The following is a 20,888-nucleotide window of genomic DNA, read 5'->3' on the forward strand; positions in this document are numbered from 1 at the left end:
ATAACAGATTGGACATGAGGGAGAAGACATCATTGAGGATGATTGTGAGGCTCCAGTATGTGCAGCTGGATTGGTTGAGCTGCCATTTACTGAGTGGGGGGTTCCTGAAAAAGAGGACGGAATCATGAGCAAAGACCTGGAATTTATGTAGAGAAATGATACTCAAACTCATGAGAAAGGATGAGTTCACTAGAGGAGAAAGGATAATTAGAGAAGAAATGAAAATGTTTTGAAACTAAGCATAAAGAAGAAAATTCTAGTCAGAATTAGGAGCAAACTTGTTGAGTTTCAAGGAATTGCAAGGAGGAGGGCAGTAGGAAATGAAAACACACAGATGTGATTGGAGAAGTTGGCAGACTGGACCATGTAGAGCCATGTAGTCCACTGGGAAAAGATTTTAGCTTTTAACTGAGTGAGATGGGAAGTTATTGGAGGGTTGCTTTTTGTGTTTTGTTTTGTTTTGCTTTGCTTTGTTTTAGAGAGAATGTGTGCAAGCTGGGGAGGGGCAGAGAGAGAGAGAGAGAGAGAGAGAGAGAGAGAATCTCAGGCAGGCTCCACACCAAGCACAGAGCCTGACCTCGGGCTCCATCTCATGACCATGAGATCATGACCTGAGCCTCAATCAAGAGTCAGACGCTTAACTGAATGAGCTACCCAGGTGCCCCTATTGGAGGGTTTTGATCTGAGGAATTATGTGGTCTGACTTAGACTTTTGAAAGATTACTGTGGCTGCTCTGTGGAGAAAAGACTTTAGGGAAATAAGGCCAACATCAAGGACATCAGTTGGGTAACAATTGCAATAATCCAAGTGGAAGATGGCAGTGGTGGTGACTTACTCACATGAGGGTGGTAGCTGAGAAGGTGGTAAGAAGTGGTTACAGCCTGGATAGATTTTTAATATAGAACCAGCAGCATTTTCTGATGCACTGATGTAGTGAGAAAGAAAGAGAAGAGTGAATGATGACACCAAGATTTTTGGCTTGAGCTACTGGAAAGATGGATTGTCTTTCACAAAGATGTAGAAGACGGTTGGAAACTTAGGAGTTTGGCTTTGAATATTATGTTTGAGATCCTTATTAGATATCCAAGTGGAAAGATTAAGTAGGCTGATGGACATATGGCCTGAAGTTCAAAGGAGAGATACAGCATAAAAATATAAATTTTGTTATATTTGAGGTGTAGATAAATGACACTGAAACTCATGAGAAAGGATGAATTCACTACAGGAGAAAGGATAATTAGAGAAGAAATGAAAATGTTTAGAAACAAATCATAAAGAAGAAAATTCTAGTCAGTAATCAAGGTTTATATCACCAGGAATAAGACCTACCAGCATCATGTACCCCTTGATATGATGCACTGAGAAGAGTATAACATCACTTTTGTGGTATTTTTGCCCAAAAATGGATAATCTCACTATAACCATGAGAAAATAGCAGATATCCAAACTGAGAGACATTCTACAAAATTAATGACCAGCACTCTTCAAAAGGTCAAGGTCATGAAAGACAATGAATAAGAAACTCACAGATTAAAGAAACTAAAAAGGCATAACAAGTAAATACAGTGTGAGACTCCAGATTGGATCCTGGAACAGGAAAAGTATATTAGTGGGAAAACTGTTGAAATTCAAATAAAGACTGTAGTTCAGTTAACAGTATTGTACCAATGGTATTTTCCTGGTTTGGATCATTGCACTATGGTCATATAAAATGTAAATATTAAGGGAAGCTCATTTAGAGAAATGGGTGAACTTCCTGTTTTATTTTTTGCAACTTGTCTATAGTCTAAAATTATTCCAAAAGAGAAAGTTCTAAAAAGTTAGGTTATGGCTTTTAGGCATGTACCCCCCAAGGATATGGCTGCCTTCATTTCCAGTCTTTCTAGCTTGGCATAGAGATGCTGAAGATGTTGGCAGGACCTCCCAAAGGGGTCTTTAGACTGTGTGAAAGACTTTGTACTTTTCTCTAAGAGCCAGTGAAGGATTAGGCAGGGAATGTGGAGGAAGATGGGAAACTAGACATGTTTGTTTTAGGCAAAAAGAGACAAGAAAACAGAATAAATACTGGGTTAGGCCCAGATTCAGGCAAACACCCAGTTACTCTCAATTATTCATCCTGTTCTCCAAACAGAATTGACCATGAGTTAGTTCATGACTCACAAGGGTGTTAGCACATTGTAACGTCTGGCTGGGAAGATTGCTCAAATCCCAGAGGATTATCCTTGTGGAGCCTTGCAAGTGTCCTGTTTTCTCCCGACACTCCTACAGTGCAGGCAGAACTGTAGAGGGGATTTTAAACTTGTAAGCCTTAAAGGTAAGTTGTGGGTGCATTGTATCTGACCTTCCTTGTCTGGAATGTTTCCAGAACAAAGCTGGATTGAGATACCAACCTACAGTGGACGATCTAAATGATCCTTAGAAATGGGGCAAGAGACTCTTCTTGCACCCCCTTCTCTGCCAACTCTGCTGGGGCAGAGGGTCACGGTGAGATGGGGCGGGGCAGGGAGTATTAGAGAGTCCATCACATCAAAGTTCCCAAGGGTGTTTGTGGACCAGTTGGAGACGGTGACTGAGAAGTGCTAATTAGAAAATTACATATTAAGTATTAGCCTTGGGGAAATTATAGAAGTGGTTCATACAGAGGACAGAAAGGTTCCCTGAAGCTGAGGAGTCTATGCCTCTGCCCAAAGAAAGGGTGAACCATTGAGAAACGTCCTCTTTCATCTGCCTGCTGTCCTATGGGGATAGGCTAGAAATCAGGAGAGTCCCTGGAGTCTAGGGTAGGATCACCTCCGCACCCTCACTATTACCAACGTACCTCATTGCCTGGCCTGGCAGGAAACTGCATGTCAGTACCAATGGCTAGATCTCCTCTTAGAAACTGTGAAATCATGAAATCCAATACCCTAAAGTTTAGATCCTACAAAATCCTATTATTAATGGTAGCTGTCAATTTCTGAATACTTACTACATGCTAGGCTCTTTGTATAATTTCTTCTAATCCTTCTCACAACCCTTCAAAGTAGTCATTATCATCCCCGTATGACAGGATTTTACCGGTGAGGAGATAGAGACTTAGCTTGTCTGAGGTTATACAACTAGTGAGAAACTAAGTCGGGATTTGAACCCAGGCCTGGCTTCCTGCAGAATCCCAGAGCTCTCCACTAAAATTAATGCCTTCCTAATATTGAGTGAACCCATGGAGCCAGGAGTAAGTAATCCCCTGGGAGAATATTAGCGACTCTGGGAAGTGCAGTGACTGGCACTGACCCAATTTTATAGACATATACCAATGTGCAGGATTTCAGGAAGTTTCACTAGGGATGTGGAATCAGCAGCCCATGACTCATCAGGCCAAATTCGGGGGAGGCTGCCTGATGGTGAGGCTGCAGGCAGTTTACAGTAACTGAGGTCTGTGAAGAGTGAGGGGGAAGGGCCTGAGGAGTCATGACCAGCACACCTGGGCTCCTGATGTTGGAAACTCATGAGGATGTTCTGTCAGTGTTGGCCTTAAGCTCCATTTCTGGCTTAAATTTGGGTGGCTTACCAAGCCTCAAAGGCGGAAAGAACAAATCATGTTGAGAGTTTGACAGTAAGCGAGGTCCAGGGTTCGAGCTGGCTCTTTGCCACAGGGTTGACACGTGAAGAGGGGCAGAGTAGCTTCTTCCTCACCATCAAAGTCTGTCATCTGCCCTAGGCATCCCACACACAGAAAGGTAGCCAGGCCTCAACCCCACTTTCTGGAAAGAACCCCTTTGATGCAGAATTATGGAGGAGTCTAGGCCCACAAAAGACATTATATATAACAAACTACCATATTGACAAAACAGATATGCTATTGACTATTTTCATTAAGTTCAAGCAATAGGGCAAGAGCATTTTGGGTGTTGGGGACATTTTAAGAAGTCAGTGTTTTCCAGGAAAGGTAAAGGAGGGAAAAAAAAGTCACCTTCTCATTGTGGGTATTGAGGAGACAGTAAAACATGAACTCTGCAGCACCATTTAAAAGATCCGACCCCTGCCTTTTCCCTGTTCTATCTTCCACTGTTGCTTTCCTTAGCCTTTGCTCCAGTTATATCATTCTCTTGCCGGTCTGCTTTTACATGTTTCTCTCTCTCCCTGGCATAGCCCTGCCTGATTCCTCTCCCTGCTCCCTATCACCTCAGTCACTCCTACTTGTCCTTCATAACTCAGCTCAGTGTTTCCTGTCCCCACCCCCACCCCCCACCGCTGCCAGGGATATCTTCCCTGCTTACCTAAGCTATTTCCAGCTGTAAACTAGACTCCTCTACAAGGATGTCCCACTGGCTTCTCCAAGTGAGTTGATCTGCACTTCCACGTGGGTTCCTTATCATCTCAGTGCCTCCATTGACCATCTTTGATCCTTCTCTCCCCATCTCCTTTATTCAATCACCCAGTAAGTCCTGTCCATTCAGATAACAATAAGATTGAGCCCTTAATATATGTTAGATATTGTCAAAAGTACTATACGTGTGCAAACTCACTTAAGCCTCAGACAAAAACACTATAAAGTGGATCCTGTCATCCTATTGCTTTATGGATGAGAAAATTAAGGCAAAAGACCATATAAGTAGTTTGCCTAAAATCACACAGCTAAAAAGTGATAGAACCAGGATTAGGACTCCAAAGCCTTATCTCCTAAATATGTCTCAGTCTCCACAGGCCACCATAATCTCATTTCCCCCTGCAATCTATCCTTATAATGCAGTTAGAGTCATTTTTCTGAGTGAACTCTCCTTGACTCACCTTCCAGCTTCTTATTTCCCTCTAGACAGACCCCACATGTCTTAAGGCAACTGAAAAGGCACTTCTCCCATATACCCCTGCCCACCTTCCAGCCTTATCTCATGCCACACCTCACCTCAACTCCTGGGTCCAGGACTTCCTGTCTATGGAGCACTATGGTCTCCTCCTCTCTCTGCCTAGTCATACTCTCTTCGCCCTCAGATCTCAACTCGGATGTCACTTCTTTCAGCAAGCTCTCCCTGGCCTCTGACTCCTTGGTCCTGCCACGGCATCCAGTGCTTACCTCTTTGCAACAGCCATCCTTCCCTTGAAGAGTCTGCTCCCTTCCTCTGTCTTCTGCATTAGCTGTAGGCTCTCTGAATGCAGATGTTGGGTCTTGTTTTCAGTGAATCCCCCAGGAATAGTAAAGTATTCAACAAATGTTTGTTAAATATAGGAATAAAGTATATCAAATTTCTGACCTGACTGATTGTACAAAGGTCCCTATCCCTACATCTTCCCAATGATATTCCATGCAAAATTGCCAGATTTGTGAGTGAAGATGGTATTAAAGAGCAGATGACATGGAAGAGGGGACCACAAAGGGAAACAGCCACTCTTCCCTTGACACAACATCAACTTCCATTTCCCAAGGGGATACAGAAGCCTTCTTGGGACTTTTTGCGTGAGAGTCTGGCTTTAAATCATTTGCCCTGCATGTATCCACTAATCAGAGGGCTGTGGAAAGTTCGGGCTACCTGCAGTTCCTTCCAGGTGTCATCACTACTCATTTGCTGGCTTTTGGACTTGGATGAAGCTGTACAAAGCCTCATTTTACTCATTTGGAAAAGACCACCTGGGCTTAAATTTGGGGAAGTATAACAAATTAGATGCCCTGACTAACCCTTTCAACTGAAGCAACTAAAATGAAATAACACAAAAAGAAAGTTTTTTGTTTTTGTTTTTTAAACCACATTGTTCAAGTGTCCTAAAAGTAAAGAATCTGAGAATCTCAGGGTGCCTGGGTGGCTCAGTAGGTTGTTTCCAACTCTTGATCTCAGCTCAGGTCATGATGCCATGATTTAGGAGATCGAGCCCCGTGTCAGGCTCTTTGCTGACAACGCAGGAGCCCTGCTTGGGATTCTCGCTCTCTCCCTCTTTCTCTGCCCCTCTCCTGTTCATGTGCACTCTTCTGTCTCAAAATAGCAAAATAAACTTGAAAAAAAAAGAATGTGTGAATCCCAAAAATGAGGTTAAGAGCAGGAAGTCAGAGGTAACTGAAGAACAAGGTGATTTCCATTCTAAGGTTTTTGCCTCAGCCAGGAAACTTGAACTTCTATTTTGATGAATATGCAGGACTTGAGAAATTGGAGATAAAGCCTTGAGCTTGCCCAAAGTGGAAACTGAATAAGACATAAACTGGGATCCCAAAGGCATGAGCCAGAAAAAAACTCTGCTATACGGAAGGTGAGATCAAGGAGACTTGCTTATATTGACCTAGCAACTGGGTGGAGGGACAGAACAGCTCCTCCCCTAAGGTTATATAACCATTACTGAGCCTTCATAAGGAGTTTTCAGTCTGAATTCATGCCACCTGAGTAGTCAAAAAAACGTTGTGTGAAGAAGCAGCTTAAAGTAGTACCAGAATAGTGCCCCAGGAGACTGACAGAAGTAACTTGAATCTTCTTGAAAGGTACTCACCTTCAACTCAAGCCTTTAACATTTTTTTCCAGATAAAGTTACAAGGAAAATGAACAACTTGTAATAAAAATAAAACTCAAAAATATCCTAGGAAAACAGTACACTATGAATGAAAACAAGAAGAAAAAAAAAAGATAGCAGAAGCAAAATTGCAATTATGAAAATATTTAATAGGTAAAAACAAGACATTATGAACAACTTTATACCAGTGAATTTGAAAACTTAGATGGAATGGTTTGAATTCTAGAAAAATATAACTCAGAAAAACTTACCCCAAAAGTAGAAAATCTGAATAGTCCTACATTAGTGGGGTTTTTTAAATAGCCCTACCTTATTAAAAAAAATAAATAATAATAATAATTAGTAATTTGCAAGCTTTCCACACATATACACAAAACAATAAACCAAAACAAAGTGCCACTAGGCTCAAATGACTCAAAAAAGTATTTGGTAAAATTTAACAGCTATTCATGATTTAAAACAAACAAACAAACAAACAAGCAAAAACAAACAACTAGAGGTAAAAAGGAGATGTATTTAACCTGGAAAACAGTATCCACAAAAATTTCTACAGAAAATATTTACTTTAAAAGGAAAAACTGAAAATGTTCATTATTTTATCTTATTTTATTTTATTTTATTTTATTTTATTTTATTTTATTTTATTTTATTTTGTTTTGTTTTGTTTTAAATACAATATACTCCCCAACATGGAGCTCAAACTCACAACCCCAAGATCAAGTGGTCCTACTTAGCCAGCCAGGCACCCTAAGCATTGAAAATGTTCTACTTAAGATCCAAAAAAAGAAAAAGAGGTCCATTAGACGTCCAGTATTTCACTGGAAACCCTAGTCAATGCACTGCCTGGAAAATTAGAAAAGATAAGAAGAGGGAAAAAAAATAGCATCGTTTGCATAGCTAGTGCTTGAAAATTTAAATGGAAAGAAAAGCTTTGAACACTCAAAAAGATCTACAGATTGAGGATGCATAAGTGAGTTTGCAGCAAGACTGGATTCAAGAGCAATAAATGAACAATCACGTTCATCATCAGTGCTCAATAAAACAAAGTATTTTAAAGAAAATAATCATTTATGGAAACACCAAAATATAAGTAGGAACAAATCTAAGAAGACAATGGGAAACTGCTTTGTGAAGAAAATTATAGAACTGTATTGAAATTTGAAGAAGATCTTCAAGGAGCCAGATAACAGATTTTTCAACAGGAAGCTTCAATAGCTTAAGTATTGTTAAATATAGAGATTCAATAGAATTCAAGTCAGTATTCTCCAGAGGTTTTCCTGGGGCTTAACAAATCGATACTAGAATTTTTATGAAGAAGTAAAAGGCCTAGAATAGCCAGTACTCTTGGGAAGATGAAGAGAAGCTGGGGAATTTGTCCTACCAGATATCAAGACCTAACTGAGCTACAAGAATTAAGTCAATGTGATATCCGCGCAGGGACAAACAGATCAGTAGAACAGAATAGAGGGCTCTAAAAAATATGGACATACAAAAACTTGAATTAGGACAAAGTAGCCATTGTGGATAGCATGGAAAGAAACAAATGGTGTGGGGACAATTGGTTATTCATATGGAAAAACCTGAAATTAAATCCCAATTTACACCATATACAAATAGCAAGTTCAAGTACAATAAAGACTTACATATGAAAGGCAAAGGTGTAAACTTTTAGAAGACAAATTAGAAGAATATCTTTATGATAGTCTAGAGTAAAGAAGGATTTCTTTAAGCAAAATACAAAAACATAGACCATAAAATAAATATTAAAAAATCTAAATCTGTCAAAGGTCTGTTGTAAAAAGACATTGTATAGAGAGTAAAAAAAAGTCATACAAATGAAGATATTTCAACACATAAAATCAATAATCAAAATGACTAGCACCCAGAGTATTTTCAAAATTTATATAAATCAATAAGAAAAAGACAATACAATCCAGTAGGAAAATGGACAAAAATAAGTACTTTATGAGAGAGGGGTTCAACCTTACTAGTGCTCATCCTTTTTATTAATCTAGGAAATACATATTAAAATTATAATTTCCAGGGCACCTGATAGGTATCTGACCCTTGATCTCACCTCAGGTATTGATCTCAGGGTTGTAGGTTCAAGTTCTGCTTTGGGCTAGGCTCCTCACTGGGTGTGAAGCCCACTTTAAACACACACACACACACACACACACACACACACAAAACATCTGATAAATCCAGATGTTGGCCAATCTGTAATGAGACCTCTCATCCACTTTTAGCAGGAATGTAGCTTGGTATAAGCATCTCAGAAACACTTTGACATTACCTAATAAAGTTAAAATGTGTTTATCCTAAACTCATCCATTATATTTCTGAGTATGTAGCCGAGGGAAATTCTTACTATGTGAGCTGAAAGACATGTAGAAGAATGTACGAGCAGCATTGTTCATAATAGCTCCAATTCATAACACTCCAAATATCCATAAAGAGTAGAATGGATTGTGTGTGTGTGTGTGGGGGGGCAGGTTATACAAAGGAAAATTACACAGCAGAGAAAATGATCAAGCTACTTTTACATGTAGTAACATGGATGAATCTTTAAAAACATAATGATGATTGAAAGAAATAAGCTACTAAGACTACTACAAGGAGTATGATTCCATTTACATAAAGAACAAAATTGGTAAAACAAAGTATTATACTCTAAGAGGTGCATACATAGTTGGTAAACTATAGAAAAGAGGGCTATGATTAATACAGAATTCAGATGCTCTTTCTCTTGCAGGGAAGAGAGGGTGGTATCATTGGAGAGAGGTCCACAGAAACCTCTAGAATATTGGAAATATCCTGTTTGTTATCCAGGACAGAGGTTACACTTTCTATCATTTAAAAAAAATTACAGATAAAATTATTCATTTTAAAATATGTATTCTGCAAATAAATGAAAAGTTTGGTTTGTCCTAGTATGGCAAAGTTGAATGACACAAAATGCATAAAGTGCCAGGCATCTAAGAAGTGCTCAATATGATATGTGTCCCAATTTTAAAAATAGAATAAAATGACTCTAAGGCCTGTGGGTGAGAAAAGAAGGCACAGAGGAGTGGGCTGTGGATACTAGGATAGATTCTTATGGACCCCAAGTAAGGATGCAGAGACTCGGACATTGGCTGGAGCTGACCCAATCCTTGAGAAATCTGCCAAGCAAAGCAGGCAGACACATTCCAGAAGATGGCATGTTTACAGCTTCTTGGCCCAACACCACAGCCACAAAAGCAGCCAGCCCAAATCCCTTTCTTCTTATCCACAGATGAGCCCCAGGACATTATACCTTTCCTGGGAGGAAATAATGTTTTCTAAGAGAAGCTGAGCCTCATTCACCATGTCTCCTCTCCACCCACCAGCCATGCAGAGATTTAGCAGAGAATGATGTGGGCATCACATAGTGCTTATCCACCTTACCCTTGCCCATGGGCGGAGGGTCTCAAACATACTGGCTGGGGGCCAGGTCTTCCTGGGGGGTATTCAAGGTCTTTTAAGAAAACTTAACTGAACATCTGCTAACTGCAAGGCACTTTACCAGACAACATAGTGTTACATGTTGAATTATGTCCCCTCCAAAATATGTTAAAGTCCTAATTCCCAGAACTTGTAAATATGACCTTGTTTTGAAATAGGTCTTTGCAGATGATCCAGTGGGCCCTAGTCCAAAGCCACAGTTTCCTTATGAAAGGGAAATATGGACATAGGCACATAGGGAAAAGGCCATGTGAAGATGAGCATTTTCCTGCCACAAGCTAAGGAAGTTACCAGAAGCCAGGAGAGAGGCCTGGAACAGATCCTCCGTTAGTGCCTCAGCACCGCCCACACCTCGACCTCACACTTCAGCTCCTTAGAAATGTGACACCACACATTTCTGTGTTGTAAGCCACCCAGTTTGTGGTGCTTTAGTTTGGCGACCCTACAAATCTAATACAAACGGTGGACATGGAAGGGAGAAAGGTATAACTCCCTGCCCTCAAGGAGCTCACTGTCTCCAAGGGCATGGGAAAACAATTGTATTTTAAGCAGAATGAAATAAGTAAAAAGGCAAAAAGACAAGGGAAGGCTTTTGGCTGTATAGGCTAGAGTGTGAGGAGTTCTAACTGCAGAGGACAAGACACAGTGTCACATGGTCATCTATTTATCCTTTCTTCCACATATTCATTCATTCACAGGGGCTGTAGAATGTTCTGAGTAAGAGTCCAGGCTTTGAAATCAAGTAAGAGTTCATATGTCAAGTCAGGTGGTTCTTAGGTATATGATACCAGAAAAGTTTCCCTCATGTATAAAATTAGGATAATCATACCTACGTGACAGGGTCTGATGCATAATAACTGTTCCATAAAAGCAGACAACTGTTGGCAGCATTACTATTCACCCAACTAAAGTTTACTGTGCCTGCTATGAGCCAGACAACGTATTAGGGATACAACAATAAGACAATAGTTCCTGCCTTCCCTGAGATCACAGTCTAGCTCCTTCCTGGCTTGGAGACAGATATAAAAGCAAACAGTTACAACATAATAGGATAAGTACTACTAGAGGTAGGCATCAAGGGAGAGCCAAGTTGGGAGTGTCTTGTCCTGAATGAGGCAGGGATGAGGGTAGAGGCAGAGAAGAAGGTGATGCTTGAGATGACTTTTGAAGGATGAGAAAGGGTTTGTTGAGGAGACAGCCATTCCAAGGAGGGGGAAGGAATGTGTATAAAGCAATAGAAACAGGAGAGAACAGGTGACATTTGGAGAAGGGCAAACAGTTTGGTGCAGCTGAAGCACAGGATCCTGAGTGAGGAGAGAATCTTGGGAAGATGGGCCAGGGCCATGTTGTGAGAAGTTCCATATGCCAGTCTGAGGAGTATGGACTTTGTCTAAAGGCAGTGAAAGCTTTTGACTTTTTAAATAATGGATGGTAAGCAAGGGAGTGACATGATAAGATTTGCTTTTAGATGTATTGCTCTAGCGTTAGTGTGGAGGTGAGAAAAGGGGCAGGCTAGCCTGTTAGGAGGTTATCACATTAGTCAAGACCACAGACTCTGAAGACTAGAACTGAGTCAGTGGTGATGGGGTAGACTTGGGAAACAGAACATAGTGTTAACTGACATCTGTGATGCCTGGTGGCTGCCCAGCATTTCCCAAACACCCTTCCCATGGTTGGGGAATTTCCCAGCTGATGTGTCCATTCTCCTCAAAGAGGAAGCCAGAAACTCACTTTCCCAGTGTCCCTGTTAGATGGGGCGCATGCGTATAATCTGACCTCTGCCAATCAAGACTTAGTTTTGGGGAAGAGGGTTATGAAGAAGATAGCACATGGAATCCATTCTGACAAGGGTAGTAGGGGGACCCTGTAGTCACTCTCCCCCCAGGGGCTTGCCTGTGATGTGACGCACAGTGCACCAGCCAGCGGTAGCAGCAGCAGGGTGTCTACTGGACAGCCAGGCTCGCAGGCCTTCCTGAAGATTCTCTCTGCTATCGAACAACTTAATAAATTCTTTTTGTTTGTTTGTTTGTTTAAGCTAGCTAGAGTGGCTTCCGTTATTTGTAACTAAGAACACAGTCTGGTACAAATAGAAATGACAAGATTTGGTGATAGATTGGGGGTGAGAGAGAACATGAAATCTGCAATGATGCCCAGATTTCCATCTTAGGTGCCTGGGTGAATGATAATGCTGTTAATTAAGCTTGGGAATGAGGAGGGAAGCACAGCTGTGGGAGGAGAGCTGGAAGTAATAATGAGCTCAGCTGAGTTCAGTTTTCAACATGCTGAGTTTGAGTTTCCTTTGGGACATACGGGTCCTAGACAGATACACGAAATATATGGATCTGGATATCAGTAAGGAAGTCTGAATATGAGTTTTAGGCTTGTTAGAATATATTTATCATTAGATTAATATTAATTGAACAGTTAAAATGTTACAGTCACTGGGGAAACAACTATGAATAAGATAAAATCCCTGCTCTCATAAAATTTAATGGCATAAATTATAAATAAATAAACAGGTAAATAGAAAATGTGATTTGGGGGTGATATGTACTACAAAGAAGAGTGGAATAAGGAGATAGAGAGTGATGGTTGGAGGTGGGGTTGGGAAGTGTGTCCAGGGAAGTTGTCTCTGTGGAGGTGACACTTGAATAGAATTAGGGAGTGAGCTCTAAAAAGGTTTGGGGCAAAGAAAAGCAATCTAGGCAAAGGGAATAGCAAATGCAAAGGGATAATAAGCTTAGAGTTTTTAAGGAACAGCAAGAAGGCCAATGTGGCTAGAGTGAAATGAGCAAGAGAATGGTAGATGTGCAAGATGACTTCGCAGGGAGGTAGACAGGGACCAGACCACGTGGTATCTATACTGTTGACCATGATGAGGAATTTTTATTTCATTCTGAATTTGATGAGAAGCCATTAGAGGTTCTGAGCAGGGTTCTGTGACTTATGGTTTTAAAGATCCCAGCTGCCACATGGAGTAACATCTTTGAGGGACGAAAGTAGAAGAAAATAGACCAGCTGGGAGGCTTTTGCATTAATGCAGGCAGATGATGGTGGTGGTTTAGACAGAAGAGATGATGAGGATGGAAGGTGGTGAGAAATGGTTAAATGATGGATATCTTTAGAAGGAACAATCAATAGGACTTGCCAGTGGGATTGCTGTGGATGTTAGGGGGAGAGAAATCTTGGAGATTGACTCCCATGCTTTTGGCCTATGGAACTAGGTGACCAGTGACATGCTTTATTTATTTTTAAAATTTATTGATTTATTCTGAGAGAGAGAGAGCACATGTGGGCATGAGTGGGGGCGGGCAAAGAGAGAGGGAGAGAGAGAATCCCAAGCAGGCTCCACACTGTCAGTGCAGAGCCCAATGTAGGGGTCGAACTCATGAACTGTGAGGTCATGACCAGAGCCAATATCAAGAGTTGGACACTTAACCAACTGGGCCACCCAGGCACCCCAGTGGTATGCTTTAATGAGGGGTGTGGTGAGAGCTGGTTGGGGAGTGGTGGTGGAAATAAAATATTTTGGTTTGAAAGTAAGTTGGAGATGTCTATTAGACCCCAAAACAGAAAGGTTGGGGCAAAACTGATCAATTTGGACATCATCCTCTCAGAGACAGTATTTAACCACCTCCCTTCCCTTCCCTCCCCCCATAAATCCATTCTCAAATCCCCCCTGCAGCCTCGGGGAAGCTTCCTGTCATGGGTGACTTATGGAAGGAATCTTTTATCTTTCCTCTCTGGCACAAGTCTTTCCCCAGGAGGTCTGTGCTGAGCCTACCACAAGTAAAATCTAGAAAATAGAAAAAGCAGAAAACCAAGACAAGACATTTTAAAGAAAAGTACATTGTACTGCAGTGCATTATGAATTTAAAAATTGTAAGTTGATTGATTATATATGTGTGCTACATGTTTTAGGATTTAAACTTCTGTAAAGCAGCAGTTGTTCTGTTATGTGTTTTCTTGGGAGGCAGTTTAGAGAAGTGGTTAAGATCACTGGCCTTGGACTCCTACTCCTTGGGTCCAATTTAGAGATATGTAATTCTGGTCTAGTTATTAAATCTCTCAGCACCTCAGTATCCCCATATGTGAAATGGAGGTTGTAATAGAAGTACCATTTTAGGGCTATTGTAGAGATTAAATGACTGAGCGTGAGTAAAGCCCTTAGGATGGTTCCCATATAGAATGAACTCAATAATCACTGACTGTTAGTACATATTATGTGTTCTACAGGAACATAGCATATTGTGGATCCCACATAAGAAATACTCAAGCAGAGGCTAAAATACTCCTGTAAGAATGGTGTAGGAGGAACACCTTATTGGGAGGGGGTAGTTTCTGGATCTAAAGCCTCCTAATTTTGGATTCTTTTCCATTCTATGAAGTAACTCTAATTTTGGATTCTTTTCCATTCTATGAAGTAACTCCTGTGCTGCCTGGGAGCATGGTGTGTTGATTGACCATGTGACAAAGTGTGAGGCTGGTGAAAACAGGGAACTTCTTGGTTTCCTTTAGATGCCATCATTTATGTTGAGTTGCCTACCCTTATCCCAGATGCCAGAGGATCTGCTGTGCTTTCTGCTTACCTGGGTTCCCTGCCTCTGTCATCCTATCCAGACTCCTGATTCCTTAGGTGAGAGTCTGCTAGCCAGCTGACCATAAGGTGTAGTCTTTCATCATGGCTTGTAGGCAGTATTCACATTCATGACAAGTTTGCAGAGGTGAGTAGTGATGGGCACACCAAGTGAGGGAGAGGATTGCAGAACCTGCACTGGACACTGTAGTGGGATTTAGATAGTTGCAGATCCCTGTGGCCCATCCTGCTGGAGCCCTGGGGAAAGTTATTCTAGAAGAAACTAAATGTATCTAAAATCTAAGCTCTGGAGAAGAGGAAATGAAATTTGTACACCGACCGGTTGTCACCATGCTTACATACAGTGCCGGACTCTATGTTCTCTGGAGAGAACGGATAAGATCTTTAAGTCTGAGAACAAACACGGTAAAACTCGTTTGCAGCTGTGTTTAAGTGTTGTGCTATTTGCAAGTAGGCACCATATCCCTGCACTTGCTTCAGAAAATCCAGCTATGTGGTTTGCATTAAACACACACACACACACACACACACACACACACACACACACACACACAAGAACCTAACCATTACAGTGTCAGCTCCAGGTGGTTCCTTTCTTTTTTGGTATTAAATCTGTTTAATATCTTTAATAATTCTCTTACTTCTAAATCTTTCCACAAAGGGCAGTATAGTTCTTCAGCTTATTGCAAACATGTCTTTTAAAAAAAAAAAAAAAAAGCAACCTTAATGTTGAAGCTCTAGTTACAAAATTTTAGTTATTGGCACTATACCATAAAGCCAAATATTGTCCTTGTTTTAAAACAAGGTCAATATTTCACTGGAGAATATAGCCAACACATTTTTTTCCTCTACATATCTACATCCAATGGTGGTATTTTATAGGCTAATTTAAAAACAAATGCAAATTTTAAAAAATTAATGAAAGCCATGTTTTGCTCAGGAATACTATTGTACACATACCATGGAGGTTTTTTTTTTTATTTTTTATTAAAAAAATTTTTTTTACGTTTATTTATTTTTGAGACAGAGAGAGAGCATGAACAGGGGAGGGTCAGAGAGAGAGGGAGACACAGAATCGGAAACAGACTCCAGGCTCTGAGCTGTCAGCACAGAGCCCGATGCGGGGCTCGAACTCACAGACTACGAGATCATGACCTGAGCCGAAGTCGGTCGCCCAACCGACTGAGCCACCCAGGCACCCCCGGAGGTTGTTTTTACAGCAGACACTAGTTTGCCAAACTTCAATGGCAAAACACTAAGTTGTGAGTTTGGTATTGTCCCCCTAGTTGCTTCTCACTGCCCTGGAGAATCTGGCCATTAGTGATGTTGACAAACCACCTTGTTGCCACCATTTCCCTTCTTTCAGGTGACCGCACTGTGCAGAATACGCATCTCCTTAAGATGCAAGGCCTAGCAAAAAGCCTCCCACAAATCCACTGGATATCAACATGTTCTGTTTGATAAATTCTGTTGCTTCTTCAATTATACTATTGATTTTAGGTGCATCTCCTTAAGATGCAAGGCCTAGCAAAAAGCCTCCCACAAATCCACTGGATATCAACATGTTCTGTTTGATAAATTCTGTTGCTTCTTCAATTATACTATTGATTTTAGGTGCTGCTGTATTTGCTCATTTCTCAATCCTTCGCTCAGTGTACATCTTTTTCGCTCTCTTCCAGTCAGTCTGCACACAGCCACTGTGACGGGCAATCTGCAGAAGAGCAAAGCCACCTCCTACTGCAGTTGCTGTAAGCTCTCCAGCTCTCCGGGACAAAACCCCCTGCATGCCAGCTAGTCACACCACCCCTTACAATCTGGGTGGCTACTGAGTATTTTTCTACCACAGGTCCAGAACTGTGGCCAAATACTCGATTCCACCAATGGTGTCTTCTTGTGTACTCAGTTAGATCTAACCCTTCCTAAGACTCATCATCGCCTTCCTACTCTTGGCGGGGGCAGTTGGAGGGTGCAGTTCCGGGGTCGCCATGACACCGCCGGTCCAGGCGGTTCCTTTCAGATGTAACTGAACCAACCATCTCTCTCTGTTCTGCCCTCCCTCGCGGAGACTGTGAGGAGTGTGGTCCTCGGCCAGGTATTTAACAGAAGGTCTCACAAGGGGAAACGCTAACACTTTCACTGGGTCTTTGCATAACCAAGTGAGCAGCCAAATAAAAGCTCTTCCTAAAAGGACGTAACAGCCAAATGTCATGGGTGATTCCAGAGTGGATCCTGAATTAAAAAAAACCCCAAAACTGTCAAAGATATTTTGGGACAATTGAAGACAGTTGACTATGGATTGTATGCTAATTAGATCCTCATCATTCAGAATATGGGCCACTGACCACACCAGCTGCATCACCTAGGAGCTTGTAAGAAATGCAGTGAAGGGTCTAGGTGGCTCTGTCAGTTAAGCATCCGACTTTGGCTCTGATCATGATCTCAGGGGTTTGTGAGTTTGAGCCCTGCATCAGTCTCTGTGCTGTCAGCGCAAAGCCCCCTTCAAATACTCTCTTTCCCTGTCTCTCTGCCCCTCACTCACTCCCGTGCACACATACTCTTTCTCTCTCAAAAATAAACATTAAAAAATAAATAAATAAATTACAGGCACCTGGGTGGCTTAGTCAGTTAAGCATCAGACTTCACCTCAGGTCATGATCTTGCAGTTGGTCAGTTAGAGCCTGGAGTCAGGCTCTGTGCTGACAGTTCAGAGCCTGGAATATACTGTGTCTCCCTCTTTTCTCTGCCCCTCCCCCACTAGCACCCTGTCTCTCTCTTTCAAAATAAATAAACATTAAAATTTTTTTAAATAAATAAGTTTAAAACAATAGAAATGCAGCATCAGTCCCCACCCCACGTCGTTTATATGCACATTAAAGATTGAGAAGCATGTGTGTGAGTGCTCGTGCATATTCCAAGTAGAATTCAGAGGTATGTTTGCAAACCAGACCGAAAGTGATGCTTTTAAAGGAACTGGATCGTAGATTCCTACAAGGCACCATCGACTGTCCTGCTGGAGCCATTAGTCTTCTAAGTGGATAGACCAGGCACGGAGCTATCTACTGCACCAAGAAGAGGAGGAATGATGGAGTTAGACCACCCCACGGGAAGAAGCTCCAGAGACCCAAAGGTGCCTGGGGATTCATTGTCACTATGCGACAAGAAGTCAACAAGGTTAGGAGTTTGGGTGTATCCCCTTAACTTGGTGGGGATTTTTTTCCCTCAGTTGGATGACACAGCTTAAAATTCCTTCCTTCATGTGTTGTAATTCCCTCTGGTTTTCCCCAACCCTTTACTGTGGTTGGACAACACCCCTTCAACTTTGTGTGTTGGTGACAGGGGAGAAGTGAGACCTTCCCTGTGGTCACAGCCCTCAGTGGAGGCCTCTGCAGGGGTAGAAGCATCCATGGCAGGGGGCAGGGGGCCCTGGGTTCCAGGCTGCATTTTCTAGAAGGAGAGTTGGCACATTGCCACTCCTGGGTCTCATTTAAGTGTCTCTGTCTCCTTGCGGGTCTGAGCCTTGTATTCAGGATTACTAACTCTGAGAACTTGTAAGTGTCAAATCACAGAAGGGGAAGTGGTCAGGATGAGCCTCCCCCAAGCCCCATATTTCTCTAGCTATAGAGAATTTGAGTCATGTTGGGGCATTTATTTGACATAAAGACTAGCAAAACCAAAAAGAACTGAGAAATTACCTCTCCCCATTCTTGTTTCCAAATTCCATTCAGGTTTGGAACTTATTTGAACAATTTTCATTTTGAAACATGAAAAGGTGGAAGATTCCAGCCTCTTTCTGTTAACAGTAGACAAAGATAAGCATCTCTCCACAAAGGTACAAGATTATGTTACCCTTCTGGAATCCTGGTAGCCAATTCAAGTTGTTTTTGAAGCACAATGCTACCCATGAGGCCTAAACCAAAAGAACCAGACATTCCAGATTGACTCAAATAATTCCATTTTTTAAATGTAATGTTCTGGCACCTCTGTGATTTCCATATTTGTTCCAGTTTTCATCACACCCTGTGATACTGAATGGCAACATCAGGAACAGAATGCTTCTTTGAATAACTCAGCTGCCTTCCTACCTTGTGGCTATCAGGTGTAGGACACAGTTTGTCAGGAATTAAAAGAAAACACAATTTCCATTCAAGAATTTAATTCTCTTTCAACACACATGAAAACGGGAAAATTTATTTTGTGGTTTATTGTGCGGAGGACAAGTCTTCTAAAAAAACCGAAAGAAGGCAATTCTCAATGGAAACTATGGATCTTTGATGAACTTTTTATTTCTGCATGATTTGAGATTTATGAAGAGCCAAACTAAAACCTATTTTGTTTTTCACTGTGTCTTATAAGTAGGGGAAAAAATGACATTAGTAACTATTGAGCCATGTGACTCTCAAATACATAGTAACTTGGCTTTGTATTCGCTCACAATGCTTCTAGAAACCCCACGATAGAAAGGTTAAATCCTTTTCATTTTCTTTGGAACTATTTGGAAACATTCACAGCTCAGAGCTGGGATGTCCATCCTATAGTTTATGTAGCATAACAGTGTTGTCTCTGATTCTACAGAACAAGAGTTTACAACCGAACTGGAAAACAACTGTCCTGCGCTACGTCTAGTCTAGCTATGTAGGCCAGACTTTATCAGTTTTTGGTACTGCTTGTGATAATTACCTCTTGCCAAACATGCTTGTCTGAATTATTCCATAAAACACGCTTGATAAATGGACTTATCAAGACCATTAGGTCTTGAAGAACTTAAATTAGTCCCAGATGACTCTCTTTTCAGTTAAAAGATAAATTTAAATAAAATGTGAATGTAAACATATTTTCAACTCAGAGTTCTATTTTAACCACTGAAGCACATTCTGGCACTAAGTACTATATCTATTTTTGACATTTATGACTTTTGCATTTGTTGGAAACACACAAGACCTCAGGTGGCTGTATCTATTTTTTATATTTACAACTCTTTTGTATTTGCTGGAAACAAACAAGTTCTCAATTTTCTATCTGTAAAATGAAATAATAACAGATGCTTCATAAGGATCTGAGGATGAGTAAATAAGATAGTAGAAAGAAAGGGGTTTATCACAGTACCTGGTACATAGTGAGTGTTCAGTAAATGTTACAATAGAATTCCTTTAACTTGTGGCAGAGGTACACACATTAGGGAGGTGATTTAAATATATTCATTTCCCTTGGTTTTCAGACTAATGTATTTATCTTTCATTGTACTATAATGGCTGTCAATAGCAATTTGGAGCTATTTGTGCATTAGTTAAGTTTTAAACATGTAAGGCTCCTTCTGATCTGCTTTTAAGGCCCACTGCTTTTCTGGTGCAGCTTCACTTCTTTCCTGCTCCCAGTTCACCATCTGTACAGAACCATGACTGGTCCTGAGAGATACTCTACAGTTTCTTTTCCAGTCCTACTGACATAACTGACACATAACACTGTGTAAATTCACAGCGTATTATCATGTATGGATTTGATACATTTTACACATTGCAAAATGATTACCACCATAGGATTGGGTACAACCTCCCTCAGGTCACATAACTACTTTGTGTGTGTGTGTGTGTATGGGGAGACATTTAAGATTTATTCTCCTAGGAACTTCTCGGTATATAATACAGTATTATTAACTATAATCACCATGCCATCTAGTAGATCCCTAGAACATATTCATTTTCTAATGAATATAAAATTGGCATTTTGTGCTTTTTGACCAACATCTCCCTATTTCCTACCTCCCACCCCCAGCCCTTGGTAACCAACATTCTACTCTCTGTTTCTATGAGTTCAGCTTTTTAATTTTTTTAGCTTTTTATTTTTTTGTTTTTTCTAAGTAAGCTCTATGCCCATCGTGATGTTTGAACTCATTACCCTGAGACCAAAAGTCAGATTCTATACCCACTGAGCCAGCCAGGCACCCCGAGTTCAACTTTTTTAGAATCCATATATAAGTGAGATCAGACAGTGTCTTTCTCTGACTTATTTCACTTAGCATAATGCCTTCAAAGTCTATCCACATTGTCAAAAACAGCAGAATGTTCTTCTTTCTTTAGGTTGTTTCCATACCATAGCTATTGATTCCACAGTTTCTTGTATCATTTTTTTTTTCCTGTCTGGAAAACTTCCCCAGCTTTCTTGGTTATGATTCTGTTCTTCCTTTAAGACCTGGCTCACACATTTTTTTCTTTTACAAAGTTATCTCTGATTCCCTTAGTCCAAAAATAATCTCTACCTTAGAGTCATTCTAATGACATTGAAAAAAAATTTTTAAGGTTTTTTTTTTTTTTTTTTTTGAGAGGGAGGGAGAGAGAGAGT

The 20,888-nt window shown here is 40.8% G+C and overlaps 1 pseudogene; it reads right to left on the bottom strand.

Moving 5' to 3' along the window:
- Positions 1 to 16,062: 16,062 nt before the first annotated feature.
- Positions 16,063 to 16,588, bottom strand: LOC131517615 (FUN14 domain-containing protein 1-like; annotated as a pseudogene).
- Positions 16,589 to 20,888: the final 4,300 nt, after the last annotated feature.

This window comes from Neofelis nebulosa, chromosome 1, assembly GCF_028018385.1.
Source record: "Neofelis nebulosa isolate mNeoNeb1 chromosome 1, mNeoNeb1.pri, whole genome shotgun sequence".
Lineage (NCBI taxonomy): Eukaryota > Metazoa > Chordata > Mammalia > Carnivora > Felidae > Neofelis > Neofelis nebulosa.